The sequence below is a fragment of the Canis aureus genome, chromosome 2, assembly GCF_053574225.1.
Source record: "Canis aureus isolate CA01 chromosome 2, VMU_Caureus_v.1.0, whole genome shotgun sequence".
Lineage (NCBI taxonomy): Eukaryota > Metazoa > Chordata > Mammalia > Carnivora > Canidae > Canis > Canis aureus.
In genome coordinates this window covers 66179298-66205585 of record NC_135612.1, presented here as the reverse complement: position 1 = coordinate 66205585, position 26288 = coordinate 66179298, and the positions used below count along the sequence as shown (strand labels likewise).

The 26288-nt window shown below is 36.6% G+C and overlaps 1 long non-coding RNA gene across 3 annotated transcripts in view; it reads right to left on the bottom strand.

Moving 5' to 3' along the window:
* The window catches only part of LOC144301221 (uncharacterized), a 71143-nt gene that overhangs the window by 4931 nt on the left and 39924 nt on the right, over positions 1–26288 (bottom strand). For 2 of the 3 annotated variants that reach the window (XR_013368011.1, XR_013368010.1), the window contains exon 2: positions 1302–1429. The exons of the other annotated variant lie outside the window; for it this stretch is intronic. This is a non-coding gene — a long non-coding RNA (uncharacterized LOC144301221). The remainder of the gene's footprint in view (positions 1–1301; positions 1430–26288) is intronic. 3 annotated transcript variants of the gene reach the window in all.

Genomic DNA, 26288 nt, shown 5'->3' with positions numbered 1-26288 from the left:
CAATGCCTCAATGGCATTTGCCTGGCATTTCAAGAGCAAATTAAAGTCCAAATGTTTCATCTCACATGTTAAATGTATATAATTGAGCCTGGCAAACAGAAAGCACTCATAAATGTCAACTTCTATTATATGTTATAAAGTATTATCATATGATGTATAAATGTAGATACCACAATATATACTATATATATACTATATGACATCACTACCATGTTCTTTATACAGATGAGGAAACTAAAGCACAAAATAGCTAAATGACTCATTCTCAGTCTCACAATGAGGAGTGGCTCCTGCAGGTGTGAACATGGACACCTGGATGCCAAAGCCAGAGCTCTAAGCACAAAGGTTAGCCACCTGTGCTAATTCTCTTCATTCACAGACCTGTTTGTGTTCCCAGGCAACAGACTGTGAGGCCACAGAAGATGGAAACTGTGCTGTATTCATCAGTACACTCCAGTACCTAACATTACCTGGCACACTCCAATAAATATTTGCTGAATTGAACTGGTTAAGTTCAGGGAAAACTGCTCCTAAGAGCAGGACTAGAGTTTAGATTCTGTGAGGTTGAGGAGAAGCAACGATTTCTGCCAGGTAAAGATAATAGCCTGGCATTTCAAGAGCAAATTAAAGTCTAAGTGTTTCATGAACCTCTCACTGTTTGTCTTTCTGGTGAACTTCTGGGCAATGGATCAGGACTGGAGAGCCTATGCAATAAGGAGGCCATTTTCACTCACTCAGCCTGTCGAGAGCACCCTTGTAACTCTCTTCTTGCATGTCTCTCTGCCAAACATGGCTCAAAAACTCAAGAGACAGGAATATGCATTTCTTTTTGCATTAGAAGTTTGGGAAATATGTCTGAGACAGAGAGAAATCCCAGGTCTGCACAAGTTCATCTTCTATGTTTGGGGCATAAATAAAAATAAGGCCTGTCATGTGAGGAAGGGCTTAGGATTTCCTACTCAGGTGATGTGGCCACATAAACATAAAATAAATAATTAAGATTTGTGAGGGACTCTCTAGCTATCACAGAGCACAGTCATATACAGTATCCTGCTTAGTCCTTCAAAATCACACCCAGTCAAATCTTACCACTTTTGGGACACCTGGGTGGCTTAGTCAGTTAAGCATCTGCCTTTGGCTGAAGTTGTGGTCCTGGGGCCCTGGAATTGAGCCCTGCATTGGCCTCCTTGCTCAGTGGGGAGCCTGTTTCTCCCTTTCCCTCTGCTCATCTCCCTGCTCATGCTCTCTCCCACTCACTCTCTTTCTCCCAAATAAATAAAATCTTTAAAAAAAAATCTTACCACTTTTTATCAAGCAAAAGGGAATGGGTTTTCATTTGGTTATTGGCTTGTATTGTTGCTGTTGTTCTGCTCATTTTTAATGAACCAATACTTAGATTTTCTGTGAAGAGTTCACACGTTGTTCTGTCCTAATCAAATAGAAGTTACAAGAAAAAAATATGTATACATATTTTTGTATATACACACACACATATGAAAAAAAAGAAATTGCCAGGAATAAATGGGAAAAGAAAAAAGCCTTTCTTGGATGAGGAATGGAATAAAAACAAATGAGTGAGAGGGGGTGCAGCCAGAAGCCTCTTGGGCTCTGAGACTGCAGCAGGGCTGCAGATTCGGCTCCTACAGGGTGACTGAAATAAAAGTTAAGCCACCATCCGAAACGGGGAGCCAGGACTAGGTTCATGACTAACAGCCAGTGGATGGATACACACAGTTTTTACATGTATGAAAAGGAGAGGGGAATACCTGCTGCCTACCCCTACCTGGAGCTACAGATTGTAGCAAGCTTCAAGCCTGAGAAAGCCCAGAGGACACAGGCACCACCTTTCAACAAGGACTGAAATCAAGAAACATGCTGACTTGGAGACTGGATCTACAACATTCCCATTATCTGAGTATAGGATTCCTGACATACTAAGGTAAGACACAGGGATTCAACTGGCCTGGGAGCAAGGAGAAGGCAACTATCAAATCATTAGGGAGAGTAGGGTTGATATAGATGGAGAGAGACAGAGAAATAAGTCTTTTAATTCTAAGTCAGATCCTAGGTTTTCCTTCCTAGCCTAACACTGATGGAATAGAAATCAGGAATTAGAAATGCTAGATGCTACCACAGTTGGAGATACAGTAGAGCAAAGACTAGAAGGAATGATTAAAAGTGTGTGTGTGTGTGTGTGTGTGTGTGTATATATATATATATATATATATATATATATATATATATATATAAAGACATGTCTTATACCCCAAATGACATTATTAATATTCTCATTCCACTCATCTCCAGGGCCACAAAAGACTACAAGTATAACATTGGAGTCACTGACTGAACCAGAAGGCTTTGGACAGGGACACCAGGCAGGGCTGAGGGAAGATGCAGAACTAAAAATGCTGAAAATAAAAGCCCAGCACCCATTTTTCACTCAGTTCCCAGAAAGCCACCTCCCAGGTTTATGCCCACAGGCAAGAGCCTGGAGGATACTGGAATGTCTGTAGAGGACAGATAAGCCCAAGTGAAAAGACCTAGAGTTAATGGACAATTAGAGATTCTGCAAGGAAAGAGCTATCTGCTCAATTGCCCAGTAGTGAAGCCCACCACTCAACAAGTACTGACTTCACAAACTGTGTTTTCAATGAGCTTTCAAGTGCCTTTTTTTCCCACAATATAAACAAACAGCAAATAATCACCAGCTTCTTGAAAAATACTACTAATATAATAAACAGACCAACACAATTATTAAAAAAGAAAAGAAACAGAGATTAAATACTGGAATCAAAAGAAATTATCTTTAAAAACCATAAAAATCCCAGATAAGTAAAAGGTATTGCAACTATGAAACAGGAATAAGCACTATTTTAAAAGGACAGTTATATGACAACAAAAAAAAGAGCTCTTCAAAATTAAAAATATAGCAAAAAATATTTTTAATTAAATATAATATTTGGAAGATACACTGAGGCAATTTCCTGGAACCATAGTTCAAAAAACTAACTATAGGAAATATTGTTTAAAAAAAAATGATCTGTTTAGGAGAGCCAACAACTAAAATTAGGAATTCTGGAGGGGGAAAAATGGAGAATAGAGAAACACAGAGATATAAATAACCAGAGTTAATACAAGAACTTTGCAGAATTGAAGAACCTGAACGTAGAGATTGGAGGGCACCACTGAATGCTAGTGCAATCCTAGTGCAATAAATGAAAAAAGACACCAAGGTATAGTATTGTAACATTTTAGAACATCCAAAGACCCTAAAAGGAGAGTGATTTTAAACTTAAAAGTCTGTACCAACTTGACGGGATGAGCACGGGGTGTTATTCTGTATGTTGGTAAATTGAACACCAATAAAAAATTATTTTATTAAAAAAAAAAAAGTCTGTACCAGCACAAGCTATCAATCAAATGTGGAGGTAAAGCAAACAGTTTCCCGAACTGGCAACATCCTTTCACCTGTCATGGATTCAGAAAGATAACGAGGGATGTGTTCTACCAATCAAAGTCTTGAATGGTAAAGTAACCATTAAGTAAACTTAAAAAGAGTAAACAATGGATCCAAAAATATATGGACTTCAACCTAGGAAGGATGTTAAAGTAATTCTCACAATGATGAGAAAAGGGTGTCCCAGGCAACAGCTGCTCTACAGGCCCACACATCAGAGCAGACCAGCACACAAAGACATAGACTTCAGAAGAGATGCACCTGTCTTTTTCTATCTGATATTCTCTCTCTTCCTCTCTCCCTCTCTCTCTCTTCTCTCTCTCTCTCTCATGCACATACACCCATACACTCTTGACATATTGCTTACAGTCTCTGCATATACTAAAAAGAGATTACATTACCTTTTTGTGAGTTTTAGAATGAATAATAAGTGTACAAAAAACTAAGCAATAAGGAATTTATTAACTCTAGAGAAAACAATATGTAAAGTATATATGCACACATATAAACAAGAAATGAAAAATTAAAATAGTATCCTGCATCATTCAGTGGTGAAAAATATTTACATATCATAATGTAAATACTCATTTAAACAAAAAAAAAATATGGCTATATTGGAAGGGAGAAAGATAGAAGCAAATTATTCATCTTCCAAAATAAAAATAAATAGTTAACATATAAAACTAAAAAAAACAGTATATTAATATCTAAAATCAAAAAACCAAGAAACAGAAATATATGCATGTTATCTGGAAATATTGGTTTGGGTGGTAAATACAGAGACACTGAATGATTTGAAAGAAGTTAGCCTTGGAGACTGATAATTAGGAGTGGATTCTACTATTGTAGAAGTATTTGGCTTTTAAAACATGTTCACATGATACTGTGATAAATCAAATTAAATTAAAAAGGAAAATTACAAAAATCCATTAATGTAATATACCATATTTAAATATTAATTCCATATTAATTTTTAACTTAAAAATAAAAGGAAAAAATATCCAACATAATTCAGAAATCATTCAAGACAAAATTCTTAAGAAACTGATAGAAAAATAAAATATGGACAGCCCTGGTGGCTCAGTGGTTTAGCACCACCTTCAGCCCAGGGCCTGATCCTGGAGACCCAGGATCAAGTCCCACATCGGGCTCCCTGCATGGAGCCTGCTTCTCCCTCTGCCTGTGTCTCTGCTTCTCTCTCTCTTTCTGTGTCTCTAATGAATAAATAAATAAAATCTTTAAATAAAATAAAATATATTTAACCTAAAATAACAGCAAAACATATATGGTAAACACTGCTTTAAAAGTATTCAAGCAAAGAAACAAGATAATGATATCCTCTTTCTCTGCTTCCACTTGGCACTGTATTGGAGGCCCCAGACAATGCAATAAGATAAGAAAAATAAATAAGAGGCATAAGAATTGGAAAAGGATAAACTGTCCTTATTTCACATAGTAAAATTTTCTCATGAAACACCAAGATAATTTATAGAACAATTATTTAGAATAAAAAGAGAGCTCAGCAAGGTTTCTAGACAACAGATCCACATATTAAAGTCAACAAGAAATTCTACAATAAGTGCAGAAGGAAGACCTCTAAAAAATGCTCACTACATCCATGTTTATTACAAGAAAATGTTAGAAACCACTTAAATATTTATCAATAGGAAATAATTAAATAAATGATTTAATAAATTATAAACCAAATAACAATGAACTAGTGCTTAGTGTATGAAGATGGATAAATATAAAAAATATAACTTTAAAGAAAAAATAAGTTGCAAAATGTTAAGAATAGAATGCTAATATATTTAAATGTAAAAAAAATATTCTTTATTGATATGCTATAGATTACAGTTAGATTCAACTGTTAGATACAAAGACTGAGGAAATAACAAGCATGACAGTTTATATTTTTCTCATATGGCCAACCTCTAAAGTAATTAGATTCCCAGTCTTCCAGCTGTTTCTCTGTCACCAGAGAATGCTTCTGCTCTGTAGGATCCAAGATGCATGCTGTGACTCCAACCATCATGTCCAGTGGCAGGATGAAGAAAAGGGCAAAGAAGGTGGTTTCTCTTATTTTTTAAAGAGATTTCCAAGTAATTGACAAAATACTATTGCCTTATCTTAAAAGTCAAATCTTACTACTAAGAGTACACTTATTTCAAGGGCAATTAGGCAATAAAATCTTCCTTCTAAAAATCAAGATTCATCTATTCTAAGGAAGAAAGGGAGAATGGATTATGGTAGGCAACTAGGTAATGGCAAACACTTAGTTTCCAATAACATTCTAATGAGATTTAACAGTTATCTCTAATTAATGACAAAAGGAAATGGGATGGGACAATAACACACAGGGAGTTGATCTGTTTCTGTGATGGTTATTTTTTATTTTTTATTTTTTAAATTTTCATTTCAATGCCAGTTACATAACACACAGTGTAATATTAGTTTCAGATGCACAATATAGTCATTCAGTATTTCCATATATCAGCCAGTGCTCATCACAATATGATGGCTATCCCTTAGGAAGCATTATTTGAAGCAAATGTGTCAGATATATTAAGATTTGACAAAGTGGAGTAGTGGGCTTGTGGATATCATATCACTCCTTTTTACTTTTTCTAAATATTTCACATAATTAAAAAATCCAGTTAATTTTTAAAAGCTTAATTTGTTTACCACAGTTCTATTAAAAAATAAAAATCATTCTAAGCACACACATACACAAGCAACTTAAAAAAAGAAAAGAAAAGAAATAATAACTAAACGACATGAGCTTCACTACAAATTGTTTCCTACTTGGAGCTCCAGCTATTTTAATTTTTATAATAAAACTTCAGGTTCATTTAATTACTAAAGTTTGACTATGCCTAATAAATCCTCATCATTGGTGTTAATTAGCATTAGTTGAACACCTACCACATGGAGATGACTATGTTGGGCTTTCTTCTAAACACTGCACGATAGAATATGTTCCAGATGTGAATTCACTTGTGTTGCATTGGCCTATGAATTCTGGAGGATTCTCTAAATTTCTGATTCTCTCTGCAAAGACCAGTGGACACCCCAAATGATTTAAACTGTTGTTCTAGTGAAATAGTACTCTTTCAGAAGAGTATGACAGAAGAATAACAGACTATGAGCACATTCTTTCACTCCTCTCTAACAAAGATCTATTGAGCAACTAAAATTGAGCCCCTTGGCTCCATAGATCTCTGCTTAGTTGAGAACTTCCACTGAGGAGCATTTAATGATACCACCACACATAGATTAAATTAGATGCCCCTTCACTTAACTGCTACAGTATTCTACTTGCTTGTACCTTAGAACTCTTCCCTATCTCATATCCTTCTCTATATTCCGAATGTCTGTTTACTTGTTTATCTGCCCCCAAAGATGGATCTTTCTAAGGGAAGGTGCACTGTTTTGGTCACTGTGGTATTTTCAACACATAGTCCAGGGCATGGTACAGAGGGGGTGTTCAATAAATATTTTTTAATAAATGCCATTGTCCTAAACACTGATGTTGCTACTTGATCAAAAGTGAGTAAAGACATATGCAGTATAAAGCTTTCTTTTATTACTTCTAATTTACAAAACTATAAACCACTATAAAATGTATAACTGTCAAAATTAATCTCTGAATGTTCATTATAGTAAGTGCTCTTGGAATTTGCTTCGATTAAGATAGCAAAATTTAGAGGGTCCAATTACTGGGAAAACATCATAACTATCAACAGAAATCACAAGTAACAACCTTCAACTAGGTTGGTGTACTGAAAGATTTAGTGTGAATAATAGATTTTCAGAATATCTACATCATCAAGAGAAATGGCAAAGAAAAACAAAATCTCTGTTCAAATGTTTAGACGCCTCATTCATTTCCTGTTTTTCCAGTAAATTTTCATTAGACACAACCCTTAACCTTTTCAGATTTCACTTCCTATGGGGATACAAGAGTCTTTCCAAAACTTTACCAAGTCAGTGACTGAAGCTTCTTAGGATGGACTCTTCCTTAACCTTCTCCAGCTCATGCTCCTCAAAAATCACACTGTTAAGAAATCGGGGTTACATCCACTTTTTAGAAGAAGGCAATGAACTGCACACATGTAAGGAAACCATTGTTCTGCTTACCATCTGTATTCTTTATGGACTTAAAAATCACAAGAGTAGTATTGTTGATAATATTATTGCTATTTGTAATGGGTTGTAGAGTATTTCCCCAAAACTCATGTTCCCTCAGAATCTCATATGCCCTTATTTGAAAACAGGGTCTTTGAAAATGTAATTAGTTAAGTATCTCAAGATGAAATCACCCAGAATTTAGGGTTGGCTCTAAATCAAGTAACTGGTATCTTTATTTAAAAAAGGAAAAGAGGAATGAACAGAGAGAGATTCAAAGAAAAGGCGAGAAGAAAACATGGATGCAGGGATTGAGGTTATATCTGCCATAGCTAGAGGTAGCCAGTGGCTGCCAGAAGCCACCAGATACCCCAAAAGGCAAAGAAATACCCTCCCCTAGAGCCTCTGGAGGGAATGAAGCTCTGCTGACACCTTGATTTCAGACTTCTGGCCTCCAGAGCTGTGAGAGAACAAATGTCTGTTATTTAAGCCTCCTATTTGTGTCACTTTACTATGACAGCTTTGAAAACTAAAACACTACTGGTTTTGAAAATACCAAACCGATAATTGCATCGCTGGTTGAAAATGGTAAAAATACTACACTACTGCAAAATACAATAAAAAAATAATTCTATCACTGGGAAGAATATAAGGAAGCAGGAATTCCTGGGAAGAATTCTTAGGAAAACTGGGCTCTACCTTGGCCAGAGCCACGTCCTATGATCTGTGGTGAGTACAGAACAAAAAAGTGCTAATTGGGGTGGTAATCAATGTTGCTCTCAAGTGACCAGTAAAAGTGGTTAATTATACACCACGTCAAATGCATTCTTCCAGAAAAAGTTACTTTTTTTTAACTGAAAGAGAAGTTGGAAATTATAGGACTCCATAAATACAATAATAGTTGGAATTATTAACACTTCTCAAGGGCTCATATTTCAGACACTTCTCCAGTGTTGACTTGTCACCACTCTGTACATTAGACATTCTGCTGACACCTGTTTTGCAAACATCACACAACAATTGGAAGCTCCATGAGTACAGTGAATTTTATCCATTTGTTTGCTGAACATTGCCCAGCACATACTAGACACTCAACAAACACCTGGTGAATTAAATGGAACTGAGACTTGCCCAAAGAAAAACACAGCTAGTAAGCAATGAAACCTGTAATCTAGAATTTGTACCCAGGTAATAGAGCTTTTGGAATCATACTCTTAACTAGCATCCTATCCTGCCATTGACAATGCATGTGCAGACTTAAATTTCAAAATCTTTAAATAAACCAAGACAAACCATTTCAGAAAATTTGCAAAACAGAGAAAAGGAAATAACCAGCCAGTAAACTGCCACTTAATTGTTGAGTATTAACATTCTGCTGATATTTCCTCCTAAGGCCTTATTCTCTTTGTGTTATGTATTTTTATCCCAAAGTTATGTTCAAATTTAAATACATGTTCTGCTTTCTAAATTTGTCATTGTGGCAAGCCATATCTCTACACCATTATAAATTTTTCATAGACAAAACATTATATAGTCTACTAAAAAATAGTTATATAATTTACCTCAAGTGTTCCCTATTCTTGGACATAGGTCATTTCCATTGTGTTTTTCACTACAAATAGTTCTCCAGTAGATATCTTGGCTCATAAACTTTTAAAAATATTTAGGATTATTTCCTTAGGATATATTCCAGAATTGAAAAGGAAAAAAAATAGGACTACTAGTTCAAGTGGTATAAAAATTTTAAAGGCCATTATTACTACCTACTGATGAAATATTTTTCAAAAAGGACATACTGGTTTATTCTCACACCAGCAATGTATGAAAGTGAGAATGGAATGTAGTGGCTACTTTATACACTAAAATATATATTAATTTCATAAGCAATAAATTATACTTCACTAATTTGCATTTCTTAGAAACTAGAATTATATATATATTCATATATATGTATATATATATATATACACACACACATATATATATGCTATGACCCACCCACTTCACTCCCAAAGAAATGCATAAGAGATATGTGTGCAGGGCAGCCCCAGTAGCTCAGCGGTTTAGTGCCACCTTTGGCCCAGGCCTGATCCTGGAGGTCTGGGATCGACTCCCATGTCAGGCTCCCTGCAGGGAGCCTGCTTCTCCCTCTGCCTGTGTCTCTGCCTCTCTCTCTCTCTCTCTCTTTCCCTCTCATAAATAAAATAAAATCTTTTTTAAAAAAAGAGGGAGAAATGTGTGCACATGTGTATATGTGTCTACCGCAGGAGTTTTGTTCATGACGCCCAAACACTGGAGACAACAGAAATGTCCACCTTAATAGAATGAATAAATCAATTGAGTGTATTCACAAAATGAAACACTACAGAGAAAATTAAAAAGAATGAACTACTACATGCAATGATATGATTTCCTCTCACAGACATTATGTTGCATAAAAAGTCAGGCACAAAAAGAAAATACTTTATAATTCCATTTATATTGTGTTCAAGGACAGGCAAAACTAATCAATCATCATGTAAGTCAGAATGATGATGGGGGGAAAGGGACTGTGGGTATTGACTGGGACAGGACATGATAGAGGACTCTGAGTGCTGGAAAGTTTCTAAATCTTGATCTGCACATGGGCAGACGGGCATTATACAGGTGTAGAAATTCATTGACCTTAAAATTAGTTCAATTTATTATGCAAAGGCTATACCTCTACGGAATGGGAAAAATGTAAAAATAAAAATAAATAGCAAAGCATGAATTTTGAAGGACTACATAAGTATATGAACCCTCTTGTGAAGGTCCTTTAAGGTAAATGGTTCATTGCTCCATTTTATGGGAGTGAGAATTGGTTTTTGGATGATATCATGCTTTGCTGTTCAGGGAGTTAGATAATGAACTCACTGAACTATTTACACATATGTTTGAAGGTTATAGAAAACTGGAATGGTGCCCAAAAGACTTAAAAAAGTAAAGGAAGTCATTTTAGCAATTACCATCTGGCAAATCTACCACTTCAATTATTATTTAAATTACTCTTTTAGGGACAAAAAATTATAAGCATAAAAAAGAGAAGAAAAGCATATAAAAGTCTTTAGTAACTAGGAATGGAACAACGTTAGGAGACAGAACTGCATTCTAATCTGGATTTTTTTAGTAAATGATTTCCAGAACACCATGGTTCCCTGTTTTTTTCCTACCTTCCCCTTTTTTTCATTCTCCTTTGCCTCCCAATCTTCCTCTTTTCCTTTAAATATTGGTGTTCTCCTGGGCACTATATCCCTAGGTAATTGCATGTAATTCCATGACTTTAAGTAGTACCATCTAGAAACTAATGCCTCCCAAATTTACATCCCCACATGTGACCTCTCACCTAAACATCAGGCTGATCTAACTGCCCACTTGACGTCTCCATTAGGTGTCTAGTACATGTCTCAAATTTAAGATTTTGATTTTCTATGCACACTCTACTCCCCAAAACTACTCCTCTCCCAGCGTCTCCATTTTAAGATGAAGTAATCACATACTCCTCAAAGATCAGAACCCAGACATAGAAACAGATCATGACATGGGGAAAGCCCCTTTCCACATAATGCTTTTGTTCCTAGCATTTATCACCACTTCCCATGTCATGTAGTAGAACTTGTATTATCTGTGTCTCTGAATGAAGAATGAAAGCTCCATGATGGCAGGGATTTTGATTAATAGTGGTATCACCAATGCCTAGAACTGTGTTTGGCATGTTGTAGGCACCTGGAATATGTTGGTTCAAGGAATGAATGGTCTACTTAACATCACATATCCTGATTGAAATAATTTGTAATAATAACATGAAGGACCACATTTAGTAATACTATCATTTACTCATTGGGTTGCTGTAACGTTTAAATGAGATAGATTACAGAAAATGTCTTTTTTTTGTGTGTGTGTAATAATAAAATGGCAAATTGTTCTGCTGGTCTCTACAGGACAATGGCCTCACAACACTGATGCTGGCATTTGTAGTTGAGAGGTCAGAAAGTTTGTGTCCTGACTCTGTCCCTGACTATTAACTGGGGGCCCTTAGGGGTATATGTATAATCTCTCTGAATCTAGGTACTGTCATCCATAAATTGGAGATAATTAAACGTGCCTCACAGGGTTATAATGCAAATTACTTTAAATGATGCAATGTTTATGAGCATGCCAAGTAAGTACAAGGTCCTCAAAAAAAAAAAAAAATGACCAAAAACTCAAGTGTCTGCATTTATGTAAATTATACCATTGAGGATTATGCTTTCTTGAAGGTACAAGTATTATTCCTAAATAATAGTTATCCTTTTCCTCCACATCATAAATACATACTTACTGTAGAACTTGTGAACCCCCCATTGAAATATCTTTTAAGTGAAGTTTGTTTAGAATTCTACCTCCTTAAAAACATGACTTACAAAAGCTGTATTTCTTTCTTGTGAGGTCTCATTTACTGTCTATAGGGTTGATTATAATAATATGTGTTAATAAACTTTTTATTATTTCCATGAGTGAAATTTCCAAATGTCATAACTGTATAAAAGGGAATGGAACCCTCAAACTAAGGGTTGCTGAAGTGGAGGTACATGGGGGATGGGGTAACTGGAGGATGGGCATAAAAGAGGGCACATGATGTAATGAGCACTGGGTGTTATATGCAACAGATGAATCACTGAACTCTGCTTCTGAAACTAATGATACATTATATGTCAACTAATTGGATTTAAATAAAATAAGTTTTTAAAAGGGGAGAATGGAAACCATTGGAGCTTTGAGTGAACTTTGCCAAATTTTCTCCAACAAACATAGTAATAATTTATACTAAAACCAGTAGTATGTGACTGGGTATTTCCTCCCATTCTCATGCACTATTGAATTTCAGTGTGGGGGAAAGAACACAAATACCATTGTGATAAATAAACAAAAAAAATCTTATTTATTTTTATATTTAATACTATATTCTATCATTTTAAACAATGACATCATTATATTTGTAAAAACAAATATTACTATATTTTTGTTTTTAATTCAAAATTTAATCCAATTATAGTGATTTTCAACTCTTGCTGACAATTCCATACATCTTTCTATGGATAGAAACATGTAAGGACAGGTAGGTAGTTAGCAAAGGAGAGAAGAAAGAAGGGGGAAATAAGGTTTTATTAGAAATAGAATTAATTCTCATTATTTATGGACTCTGTACTTGTGAATTTGCCTACATGCTGTGTTGTGGTGATCACTTTGCAATATACACAAATATCTAATCATTATGTTGTACACTTGAAACTAATGTAACATGTCAATTATATATCAATTAAAGTTTTTTAAATAAAAGTAACTCCCAAATCAATACTCACAGTGTTTACTTAAATAGTCATTCACTAATACCTATGGAACAGCAAAAATTTGAGAGACCCAAATTGAACATTCCCCAAAGGTCAAACAAGAAATGCTCTGTCTTTCTGTTTTGGAGTAAATAGGTGTCCGTTGGAGGCACCTAGGTGGGTCAGTTGGTTAAGCATCCAACTCTTGATTTCAGCTCAGGTTACTACCTCAGGGTTGTGGGATTGAGCCCTGCCTAGGGATATGTGATGAGTGCTGAGTGTAGAGCCTACTTGGGATTTTCTCTTTAAGGTCTCTCTGTTTCTCTCCTGCTCACACTCTCTCTCTCTAAATAAATACGTATACAATGGAATATTACTCAGCCATTAGAAATGACAAATACCCACCATTTGCTTCAACGTGGATGGAACCAGAGGGCATTATGCTGAGTGAAATAAGTCAGTCAGAGAAGGACAAACATTATATGGTCTCATTCATTTGGGGAATATAAATAATAGTGAAAGGGAATAGAAGGGAAGGGAGAAGAAATGGGTAGGAAATATCAGAAAGGGAGACAGGACATGAAGACTCCTAACTCTGGGAAACGAACTAGGGGTGGTAGAAGGGGAGGACAGAGGGGGGTGGGGGTGAATGGGTGACAGGCACTGAGGGGGGCACTTGATGTGATGAGCACTGGGTGTTATTCTGTATGTTGGCAAATTGAACACCAATAAAAAATAAATTTATTATTAAATAAATAAATGAATAAATGAATGAATAAATAAATAAATAAATACATAAATAAATAAATAAAATCTTTTTAAAAAGTGTCCTTTGTGCAGCCTATTTAGTGCCAAGGTTTTTTGCATCTTTGTGCTTTTTGTTAGTGTTCTCACTGTTTAAAATGCCCCCCACCAAGCACAGCACCAAAGTGCTATCCAGTCCTCCTAAGTGCAAGAGGGCTGAAATGTGCCTTATGCTAGAAATGTGTATGTCAGATAAGCTTGTTCCAGTGTGACTCAGAGCTGTCAGCCTTGAGTTCACTGTTAATAAATCAACAGCAATGTTAAATAAGGTGTCCTTAACAGAAGCACGCATAAATCAAGGTTATGTATTGATTGGTTGATGTAAATGCTACGATCAGATGCTTGTAGGAACCTAACCCTGCATTTCCCCTAGGAACAATGGTTCGGTATTTGTTAATTAAGTTTTTGCAATGACTTTATAGAATTTAACTACCATGGATTTCAAGAACCTACTGATAAAGATTTTTAAAAAAAAACTAAAATCTTTAAATGGGATCCCTGGGTGGTGCAGCGGTTTAGCACCTGCCTTTGGCCCAGGGTGTGATCCTGGAGACCCGGGATCAAATCCCACGTCGGGCTCCCGGTGCATGGAGCCTGCTTCTCCCTCTGCCTGTGTCTCTGCCTCTCTCTCTCTCTCTCTCTCTGTGACTATCATAAATAAATAAAAATTAAAAAAAAAAACTAAGAACCTACTGAACTTAAGAAAATTTAGAAGTAAGATTTTTTAACGGATTATACTATAAGTACTACTATTAATAAAAGTATCAAATTTGGTTTTATTTGAATAAACAGTAAAAGTATAAATTGTGTAGAATTAAAAGAACTGCTGAAAATTACTCAATTTTCTTCCCAACAAGAATATCAATTCCTAAATTATCCTTCTATATTATTACATCTAAAGGGATGAAAATAATTCTGAACTTACTAAAAAGCTAGATTCATTGTTCTTAAACTATGCTTCAACTTTACCTTTTGTGAACTCTCTGATATGAGGATATTGAAATGCTTATACTTGCTGATACACACATCTTCCCTCTACTTCTCACCATGTATTTGTTAAATTATCATTGTGGCATTGTCAAAATCTGTGTCATTTGTATTTGGGGCTATGACCATAAATTTAACATTTTTTTCAGACTTAATCTGTTTTTTAATTTGATTTAATATTCATTACCAGAACTTTGAATAGAGTTTCTCCATTCCTGGATTCTGACTCTGCAATATAATTGTTCCTATTATTCCCATTATGGGGACTATTAGAATAGAACTATATTGCTATTCTTAGGGCATGGGACATGCCTTTATAATGCACACACCACACACACACACACACACACACACACACACACACACACAGAATACCAAACCATATCATGCATGACAAGAACCTTACCCCCTGCCTAAGCAGGCCCTCTCATGAGGGTACAAATTGGGACAGCAACCAATGTCAGGGAGAGCCAACCACTTTGGGAATACTGTTTCCAGGTCCAGGAGCTACACTGGATGGCACATATTGGCAATCCGAAACTATATTTCACTGATTCTAAAATACTTTTTCCCCACATTTTAACACTTCTGAAAATGAAGTATGCTTATAATTGATGTCATGTCAGAATTTAATTGGCAATGGTTTTGTTTCTTAGTGATACTCAAAGGCAATGATGGCATTGCACACTAACACAATACAGCGGCACAGACATGAAAGGCAGCCCGTGAAGAAGGCTGGGGGTACTGTGGGTGATTGTCAGGGAGAGGAGGAAGTTTGGGTAATTGGGGCAGAAAATCGCAGAGGTGAGTGAGTAGGAAGATTCAGAGTCATGGATGAAGAATATTTTAGTTGAAACACTGTGCAAAGGTCATTTGTCCATGATCATCACCCTCAAATATGTGAAGGGCTGCCATGTGGAAAGAGAGAACACACCCATTTGTACAGCTCCTGAGGACAGATAAGTGGAGTAAATGTTGCTGCTTTGGGCTCAAAAAAGCAAGAAGTTTTAGGTTTTTGTTTTGTAAATAAACAAAATGGGTGAACTTCCACATGAGAAAATGAGGTTTATTGGAAGGAGTTGGGAAAAGGCGTATTGTTTTTCAAGGCATCCTTGCCTTGAATTTGAGATTTGATGTTGCAATTTTTTTTCCAGTTTTAAGATTCTAAAATTCTAAAATTTCATGCCCATTTTAGCCTTTACTAGAGAATTATTTTACGTAAATAATCAAAAAGAATAATGGAGATAGGCATAGAAAGATGCTAATTGTAGAGTAAAAAAGATCCAATCAATATATCCATTCTCTGGAATATGGTTAAATAAATACAATGTGGTGAAATCTACAGTTGATTACAATAACCACTATGCAAGCTAACTACCAGCAAGGACAACTATGTGGGATAAAATCGTAAGTGGGTGAATAAATCACAATACATCTTCGCTGATTATATGTAAAAATATCATGTCTATATATGGACAAGGACTAGATAGGAATAGATCAATAAAAATAGGTGCTTTTATGAGGGGTAGAATTCCAGATTAGTCTTCGTCTTTTTTAATCTTCAATTTCCATTATTATTGTGGTTAGCTGCTTTAGCAATCCCTGTTGTGAGGACATTAAAGAAAAGGGACACAAACTGGGGCCTTTCCAACATGAGAACCATGCACTGTAAGCTCCTGATGCTCCTTCTCAAAGCACTTATATTTATAAAGGATAATCTTAAATTGTTTTGACCTAATTAAACAATAAACAGACCTGCTATTTCTTTTAGGCTAGGGACCTCAGAAAGAAATGACTGAGACAGAAAGGGCAACATGAACCAAGAGATTTTGGGGAACCTCTCACATAGTCCCTACAGACAAAGAGCTCATCATCTAGTGGCAAAAATTGGACTATAAATAATAATAAAAAACTTAGCATAACAAATCATACAATGTGCTCATTAGCACAAAATAGGGGATGGGGACTCAGAGGGGAGGAGATTGAAAGACAAGTAATTTAGACCATATGGGAGGCATCAAGAAAAACTGCATGGGAAGAATAACTGCTAAGGTTGGTTGCTTTCTTTAATCTAAATAATAAATGCCCTTTTTAAATCAAATAAACAGGTTTATACTGAAAAATGATAATATACTGCCCCAATCCCCATCACATCCCCAGTCCTCTGCCCTAGAGCCAACTTCTTTCAACTACTTTATCTACTTCTCCTGGTAATCATTTCCCTATCTTTAAATAAGATGCTTAAATTGCTGTATCTTGTTTTATAAATTTAAAACCTTTTATATTGAATTCTGTTATAGCAGTTAAGCATTAAGTTTTTTTATACCACTCTCAACTTCTTAATTATATATCAAACATAATTATATATCAAATACTATGATTTCATACCTTTTCTCATTGAACTTAGAGCTTTTCCTAGAGTTAACTTTTTATTTGTTCATTTAAATGTATTTATTACTATTATATTGTTTTTATTTTAATTCCAATATAGTTAACATACAGTGTGGTATCAATTTCAGGTGTACGATACAGTGATTCGACAATTCCATACCTCACCCAGTGCTCATCACAAGTGCACCCCTTAATCCCCATCAGCTATTTCACCCATCCACCTCTGGTGACCATCATTTTGTTCTCTATAGTGAAAAATCTGTTTCTTGGTTTGTATCTCTCTCTCTTTTTTCTTTGCTCATTTGTTTTGTTTCTTGAATTCTACATGTGAATGAAATCATACAGTATTTGTCTTTCTCTGATTTATTTTGCTTAGCATTATACTCTCTAGCTCCATCCATGTCATTGCAAATGGCAAGATTTCATTCTTTTTATGGGTGAATAGTATTCCATTATATATACATTTGAATACCATATCTTCTTTATCCATTTATCTGTCGGTGGACATTTGGGCTGTTTCCATAATTTGGCTATTGTAAATAATGATACTATAAACATAGGAGTACATGTACCCCTTTGAGCTAGTGTTTTTGTATTTGGGGGGTAAATATCCAGTAGTGTGACTGTTGGACCATAGGGTAGATATATTTTTAATTTTTTTTAATTCTTTTTTTATTTATTTATGATAGTCACACAGAGAGAGAGAGAGAGGCAGAGACATAGGCAGAGGGAGAAGCAGTCTCCATGCACCGGGAGCCCGACGTGGGACTCGATCCCGGGTCTCCAGGATCGCGTCCTGGGCCAAAGGCAGGTGCTAAACCGCTGCACCACCCAGGGATTCCCTTAACTTCTTTTTTTAAATAATAAATGATTTTTTTTTATTGGAGTTCAATTTGCCAACATATAGCATAACACCCAGTGCTCATCCTGCCAAGTGCCCCCCTCAGTGCCCATCACCCAGTCAGCCTAAGCCCCGACCTACCTCCCTGTTCATTTCCCAGAGTTAGGTGTCTCTCATGTTTTGTCACCCTCACTGATATTTTCACTCATTTTCTCTCCTTTTAACTTCTTAAGGAAACTCCATACTATTTCTACAGCTGAGCTGCACCAGTTTGCATTCCCACCAGCAGTGCACAAAGGTTCCTTTTCTCCACATCCTCACCAACCTTGTTGTTCCTTGTGTTTTTTTATTTTAACCATTCTTATCATTACTTTTTCCCCAACTACCCCAACACAGCTTTTTACAATTTTTACGAATGCTCAACCACAGTTTCAAATGTTTCCTCCATTTCTGCTGCCTGCTCTCCCTTCTTCCACTCAGCCATCCTGCATCCTCTTTCCCAGTGCCTTCAGTTCTCTGTTCTTGTCTGTACCCATTGATCTCCAGGCATGCTCTATAGCTTTCATGTTTTGCCTTCTTTTTTCTACTCCTCTACCCCAGGCAAAGCATGAAAGCTATAGAGCAGGGAATGCAAACTAGAGTTATTTGAAGGGCCAAACTAAAGATGAGTATTTGTGCAAGATGCCACTTAGGAACCTCTCACATAGGAACTTATTAAATGGTAGCTATTTGGTTATCATTATTGTTAAATGCAGTAAGGGTGGGACAAAGAAGCACCTTGAAAGTTCAGAAATGGAAAGTGGGACTATGTTGTGAAGCAGATCGACTGTCAGCCTTAAGCTGGCCTTGAGATGCTCTGATATGCCAGTCAATTCCTGGTAATATTGAGGAATCCTCACTATGTTCCCCTCCAGGGCCTTGTACTCGCCTTAATAATTCTCATAACCTTTTCATCTCTTTTCCTCAAGAGACTATACCTGTGAGTGGGAAGCACCCAGTGGGTCTAGTTCTCTAATTCTCAGACCTAGTAAGTATCTAGACACAATAGGTGTTGGTAATACATGAAAACTGGTTAAATTTTCCACATAAACATTTTTTAAAGATCTACTTATTTATTTGAGAGAGAGAAAGAGAACAGAGGGAGGAGCAGAGGGAGAGGGAGACAGATTCCCAAAGCAGAGTGTGCTGAGCGCTAAGCCCAACACAGGGCTTGATCCTGCAACCCAGAGATCATGACCTGAGCTGAAACCTAGAGTCAGTCACTTAATCAATTGCACCACCAGGCATCCTCTACATAAACATTTTTAAGAAGAGCATGGAGTGATAGGATTGAAAATAGCTGGTTCACTATGCCTTTCATTTAATGTTCATGCCCCCAAATCTCTCATATCCAGACCTTTTTTAAACAAAGTTTTTATGCATAAATTAGGCATATTGAGTGACACCTAAGTCAGCAACCCAATTTGACTCCAACTCTTTTCACAAATTTCTAAGGCTGGCAAATCCCACATGAGCCTACCTGGCGGCACTGATCTCCCACTGTACAAAAGAGTTGATAGCAAAGTGTTTCAGAAAAAGCCTTCAGTGCTGACTGTATTCATTTTCACCTCATGCATTTAGCATGCTTTTCTTATTAGCTGACATTTTGTCACAGATTATTAAAATGAAATAATGCTTGTTAAAACAAATGGGGAAAAGATGCTTTCTGTAATGTCTTCAATTTTACTCTTTATAGATGCTAAATTGCAGGATTCAACAATGTTTCCTGTCACCAATGCAAATGAGTGACTTTTTCTGCAGAGTATCTGGGTGAGAAGCATCCTATGATGAAACCTCATGCTTTGAAGATGCATTTATAGTTCTCAAAGTGTTTTCATGTATTTTTATCATTTGTTTCTAGCCAACTATCCAGAGATAATATAATTCCATTCTTGCAATGGAAAAACAAAGGACTCAGCAAGGTTTAGATGACTCAAGTCAAGGTCATACAAGGTATTGAGAGGACACAGCATGGCAGAAAAGTAGCTGAATGAGCAGCAGTCTGGGCAGGAGACCTGGGTTCTCCTGGCCGTGAGTCTAATAAGCTATGAAACCTTGGGCCAGCTACCTCTTCCTTCTGGATCTCAGCTTTCTTATTTGAAAAGTGAGAAAGTCAAATTAAGAACCCTCCTAAATATAATATTCTGGAATTATAGAATCCAACCTGGACTTTCTGAGCTCTTTCCACAGTACAGGACAATCTTATCCTCTGGGATTCAACCCCTTCTATTATTAAAGAACCAAATGTATCTCTGTTCTTCGATTTCCAGTTGCTTACCTTGAAGGACAATGAACTATATACAAAGGGATTCAGTACCTGCTATTTGTCAGGCACTGTGTTACAGAGAATGATGCTAAGGTGAGGAGACTTCATGCCTACCCTCAAGAAACTTACTGCCTACCGGAGGCACGTAAGTGGCTACAAAGCTATGTCATGGCTGCATTAATGGAGAGGTGATGGACAAGGTGCTGAGGAAGTATTTTAAAAAGCAAGCTAAGGTCTGTCTTCCTTAAGAAGTGATGTTTAAGTGGACTCTTGTTAACCTACAAGAACAAGAGATAGCGGCAATGGATGAAAGCAAGCATATGGTCAAGATGGCATGATGACCATCTAGACCGTCTAGAGAACAGTCAATCCTTCCAGACTTGGGACAAAACTGGTGCAAAGAAAAGAGTCATAACAAGAGTTAACAAGAGTTAAGAATGGAGAAGTGGGACAAGATCCCACTATAAATGACTTCTCTTGTCGCCATTTTAGCCTTGCTTATTTATTTATGTTCTGTGTTATTTCTGAAAGGATTTGAGGTGGTTTATGTGAAAACAGAAACAAAACAACAAAACAACAACAATTCAGAATGGCTTAAATCATAGGGGACTATATCTGGCTCAGAGATGTAGTGAGAAATAACTAGAAAGCAAACTTTCTAGTTTGTGGATTTTGATACACACACATAAAGATTCAATTCTAAAATTTTTTGAAAAATTTAACCTTTTCTAGATACCAATGCATTTAAAAAATCCTAATATGTTGATTAGGCTCTGTGGTTGACATCTATTTTTATTTTTATTTTTATTTTTGACTGAGCAGCAGAGAAGCCCAGAGACCAGTGAGACTTCAGCATTTATTAACTGAGAGACACTAGTTCAGCTCTTCTACAGTTTTGGGACCATGCTTTCTTCAGTGTTTTTACCTCCCTCCAAGTCCAGTAGCTCCCTGTGTGGAGAGAGAAAATGTCTGGCCATGGGCACCTGGGTGGCTCAGTTGGTTAATCATCTGCCTTCTGTTCAGGTCATGATCTAGTGTTGGGCTCTGTACTCAGCAGGGAGTCTGCTTCTCCTTCTCCCTCTGCCCCTTCCCGTTTGTGTTCTCTCACATTCAATCTCTCAAATAAATAAATAAATAAATAAATAAATAAATCTATCTTTTTGAAAAAAGGTAGAAAGAAAGAAAGAAAATGTCTGGCCCGAGAAACTACCCCTCTTATCTCTCTGGCCAGAAGTGTGTGACATGCCCATCCATGAATCAGCCCACTAGTCCAGCGACCTGCCAGGTACTGTCTTAGGCCTGCATTTCTGAACCACTGTGCCATGTTGGAAGGTTATCTCTAGACTGCTCATGTCCACCTCTGGAGCTGAGGATGGAGCCAGTCTCCCCGAAACCACAGGCTATAATGGGAAAGGATGCATTGTGAATGCACACTGGGATAGTTTACAGTGATGAAGAAAAGGATGGATATAAGTCATATAAACAGCAATGTCCACTGCATTCAGAATGCATTTAAAAAATGTTATAGACATCATGATGCAATATACTAGTATTATTACAATATTATAGTATATTATATATAATCTGTGTAATAAAACATAGTGGTATTATGTTATAAATTTTTAAAAAGGTGTAGGGATAATAAAGATAAAATAGTAAGATGAGGGCAGCCCGGGTGGCTCAGCGGTTTAGCGCCGCCTGCAGCCGGGGTGTGATCCTGGAGACCCAGGATCAAGTCCCGCATCGGGCTTCGTGCATGGAGCCTGCTTCTCCCTTTGCCTCTCTCTCTCTGAATTAAAAAAAAAAAAATAGTAAGATGAAAACAATGATAATGTTACTAGACAGACTCCAAACAGTAAAAGTCCCAAACAAATACTGCAGATGAAATGGTAATTTAGTTTTGAGTTTCCTAGCAGCCAAAGCAAAGAAGGAACAACAATCAGCTAAAAACTTTGGAAGAGGAAAGCTATTTCTGACCCAGAATCCTCAGAGAAAATATTTTCCCCATGGTTTTTCATAAAAGAACCACTAACTAATATTATGGAACTATCACTAACACCCCTACAGTATACATAACAGCATGTTTTGAAACATCTATCCACACCACTCAAATTTAATTTAGGCTTCTCTGAGATTTTTTTTAATTCAAACCATAGCAAATCCAAAGTCTCGAATGCCTAGGGTTAATCCAAGCATGAGGTCTAGACTAATCAGAGCCGCGTTTCTCAAGCTGGGATAAAGTGAGAACCCCTGAGGCATACAACAGGAGATAAAAATGTTATATCTTCCTGGTGATAGTTAGGAAGCCATTTAGGCCTGGCTTTTTCTTGGTGGTACAGGATTTAAAATATTAATTATGTATTTAAAAACCAACAAGCATATATACAGAATAGAATATAAACACATATGCTTTGAAAGAGGAAGCAGGAAACCTCAATGAAAGAAATATCCCACCTGTGTGGACAGGCCTAGGTTTACATGCCCTAACCCTGAGAGGGAAACTATCAAGTTCTTCTCCCCTCGTGGTTTGTTCAGGGGAAGACTTGAAAACATTTTCCCCTGCATTCCCTCATCTGGCCAACTCCTAGTCACCTCTTGCAGCTTCTGGTAGTCTTCCCATTATGTCACTCTTCACATTTTATTGCAGGGCTTTTTTGATATCTGTCTCCCCTGATAGAGAGTAAGGAAATGGCTGCCTTGACACTGATTCCTGGCACAGTGTCGGGTCTGGCATGAGGGATCAATGAATTGTTAAGTTAATGAACTGAAGATACCCAGTTGCTACAGTTTGAATTGTTTCCCCCACAAATTCATAAAAAGTCCCAACCTTCAGTACTTCAGAATGTGAGTTTATTTGGACAGTCTTTACAGAGTTAATCAAGCTTCAATTAAGTCATGCGAGTGGGCCTAATCCTGTCATTATAAAAATGGGGAATTTGGACAGAGACATGCACAGAGGAAAGATGCTGTGAGGACAGAGCCAAGAAGAAAAGTCTGGAATGGGTTCTTCCCTCCCGGCCCACAGAAGGAACCAACCTTGCTGACTGACACATGGCTCTCAGACTTCTGGCCTCCAGAACTTTGAGACAATGACTTTCTGTTGTTGAAGCCACTCCCTCCATAGTTCTTTATTTTGGTAGCCCGAGCAAACTAACACAATGATTTTCAGATCCTTCAGATGACTGACCCCTCCATGAATACATTTCTTCCAAAAGGGTATTTGAGGAAATTGAGTCCTTTGCAGAGACAGTGAGGATGACATTGCCTTCCTCTGCAGCCATTTGTGGTGACAAGGCAAAGCCTGTTTGGAAGATGGAGGTGTACTCCAGGAAGGACAGCTTCCTTCACCCCTTCTCCCTGGTCTAAGCTTGTATCTGACAGATTCATACAGACCACCTTGTTTATGTATGAGTTCTAATGTTAACTAGCTGTGTGATTTGGGGCCAGATGATCAACCTCTCTCTGTTCCTTCATCATAAGGAAGAAATGATATAAAACACGTAAATCAAAAACCAAACTATTACACATAGAAACTCCTGATGTGGTGGCCCATATGTAATAGAACTCCAAAACTGTGAGTCTCCTTCCTCGCTGTCTTGCTATCCCTATAAATGGAATACATATTTCCCCACAAAAGAAGTAAGGAGGCTTCTAAATACTTTACAATTTTAAGACATCTTTTTCCTTTACTATTATGATCTGACCACCATCTACATTAGGTACAAAATCAAGGAGATAGTTTGAATAATAAGATGACAAATAAGTGCCATTTTATTTTGGAAAGAACTAAATTATTATGAGCTAACCATACAAACTAGTATCATAAAATTTTTTATTGAAAACAATCCCAGTCCATTGAGTTCCCTTATAAACTTTGGCTGAGGTTTACACTTAAAACAAATGTTTTTTAATTTCGTTTTACACTACCAAACCAACCAAATCATTGTATGTGTAAACACAACTTCCATATCTTGCAAATGTGCTTTTTTTTTCTAATGCCTAACTCTGTGATTTTCATTGTTTAATTTTTTTCCTTTTATTTTTTTCTCAGTAGCTGAATATTCCTTAAACGAAGCAGAGACCAAAAAAAGAATAACATTCTCAAGCATGGGTTTGAGGCTGTTTGATTCAATGATTACTTCCTAATGATTAAAGCCAAATATAAACTAGCGTACTTTTCCAGAACTAGCAATAAAGAGATGATCTGGGTACAAATTAATTTGCTATGAAAGAAAAGAGAAAATTCAGGACTGCTATTTACTCCAAGCCTTAAACATCTCTGCAAGAATACCGAAAGCCCAGGTTAGCATTCTGTTTCACTTAATATAACCTTAACAATTATCAAACAGGGCCACACATGATATAAAAATTAAAGAGTTCTAATATATACTTAGCATCGTCTATGGATCATTTGGTTATCAGCCACACATTTGATATTCAGGTGTAAATCATTAAGTGCTCTACAAATTTAAAATAAGAGAAGGCAAGCCAGGGTGACTCAAGGCAGGGGCAATTAGGGCAGGGAGAAGTGCTAGTTGGCATCTTTACAGCAAATGAGGGAGCCAGGAAAACCACAAAAATTGGTCATGAACCTATAAAAAGCCAGCATTCTTTTTTTCTTTCTTTTTTTTTTTTTTTTTTTTAAAGAAGCACAGAGGGTTAAATGTATCACAGGCCTCAGGACATTACTATAATACAACCCAATAGTAAAGAAAAAAAAAAAGGGTAGCTGCAGAGTTTCCTTGTAGGGCCGGGGTCAGGAACCATATACTCTGAAGGACCCCTGATGAGCCAGGTCTCTTGAGACCAGTCATTTAATCTCTCAAAGCTGTTCTTTATCTCTAAAATGAAAATAGTGATTCTATCACCGCTTACTGCACAGGCTTGTGGTAGAGATCAAAAGTAACAGAGCTGGATGGAGTCACTGACATGATTTCACACCTTGACCTGTCCTTTCTCTACTCGGCTTCCAGGACCCCAGACTGTCCTGTTTCCTTCTCATTTGTTGGCCAGTCCTACTCAGCCTCCCATGCTGGTTCTACTCTCTGATCTCTAAATGTTGGAGTACCCTAGAGTCCAGTTCTCATTCTTTTTCTCTTCTCTATCTGCAGTCTCTCCCTAGGTAATCTCAAAGCTTTAAGCATGATTCATTTTGCTGGTCATCTCTACATTTGTATTTCCAGTCCTAACTTCCCTTCTGAACTCCAGACTTATAAACCCAACTGCAGATTTGACATTTCCACTTTGATGTCTAATTGATATCTCAAACTTTATATGGCCAACAGAGACCTCTTGATTCTCCTTCATCCAACCCTAGTCCTCCCTATTTTAGTCAGAGAGGACTAAATTGCTCCACTCAATTGCTAATGCTAAAAATATCCAGGAGATATCTTGAGTCTACTCTTTCTGTCTTGTGTCCTATTCAATCCATCAGCAAGACCTAGCAACATTATCTCTGAAATAGACCTCAAGTCTGTCCATTTATTTCTCCTTCCACTACAACTGCCCTGGTCTAAGCCACCATCTTTGCTCATCTGAATGTCTACAATCGATTCTGAAATAGTTACCCATTACCAATTGCCCTCTGCAATCTTTTTTTTTACAGTTATTATAACTTTTATAAAAATATATTACATATAAATGAACAATGCATATAATAAAGATAGAATCTTTAATTTTAAAAATCCACCAAACAATAAAAACTTGCTTGTGGATGTAAAAAAAAAAAAAAAATTAAAACTGAACAAAGGCCTAGAAGGATACACACAAAATCTATAATGCATATACCTTCTTAGGAAGAAAATAAGATAGGAATGAAGGACAGAATGAACTTTACTCTTACACAGTTTCCTTATTTTATTAAAAAAACGTAAGAACTTGAATGAACATGTCAGTACATTAAAATGTCAATTCTTAGTTGGACATTTGGATATTGTTCTCTGTAAATTTCTTCTAATGTTCTCACTAAAAAGAACATAAACACATAGAAAGGAAGATAAAGAACCCTAAGTTAAAAGGGAAATATCCCTGAGCCCAAGAATACAT